Here is a 560-nt window from a genome sequence, read left to right as displayed (position 1 = left end):
TTTTTAACTACCGTTCGTTTGCAGGGCTATCGCTAGGACATTTTGTTCCATAATTGGTATCAAGTGTTAGATTATTAGCTTGCAAGATTTTTCACTTTAACGCATTAAATATGAACAAAGGGATAATTTATAAAAAGCAATGATTAGCTTATCAGGTATTCGAAAACCAACTCGCTATAAATCTTATAAGAGGAATATAGCAATGCTTGTTTATATAAGACATTTACGTTTTCTCTATATATTTAAAAGAACGCAGTCATATAGGGCCTAGAGACTTGATATTTTGTAGGGCAGTATTAGAAAAGATTTTACGAAATTCATCCCTATTCAATATTTTATTTTTATTTATTTATTTACACAATAATAATTTTTTGGCGACAGTCACCCAATTCTTCTAGATTACACTTATTCTTATATATTGAAATCTATTTAAATTTTGTAATAAATGCTTTCTTAATTTATTTTTTGCAATATTTCTAGATTTATTCAATACAATTATGGGGTGAAAAATTTTTTCTTTTGGCAAAGAGAAAGGCTAAATTTAAGGTCCACAAAGTTAT

This window comes from Papilio polytes, unplaced genomic scaffold (assembly GCF_000836215.1).
Source record: "Papilio polytes unplaced genomic scaffold, Ppol_1.0 DF824381.1, whole genome shotgun sequence".
Taxonomy (NCBI): Eukaryota; Metazoa; Arthropoda; class Insecta; order Lepidoptera; family Papilionidae; genus Papilio; species Papilio polytes.
Note: the sequence above shows the minus strand (reverse complement) of the source record.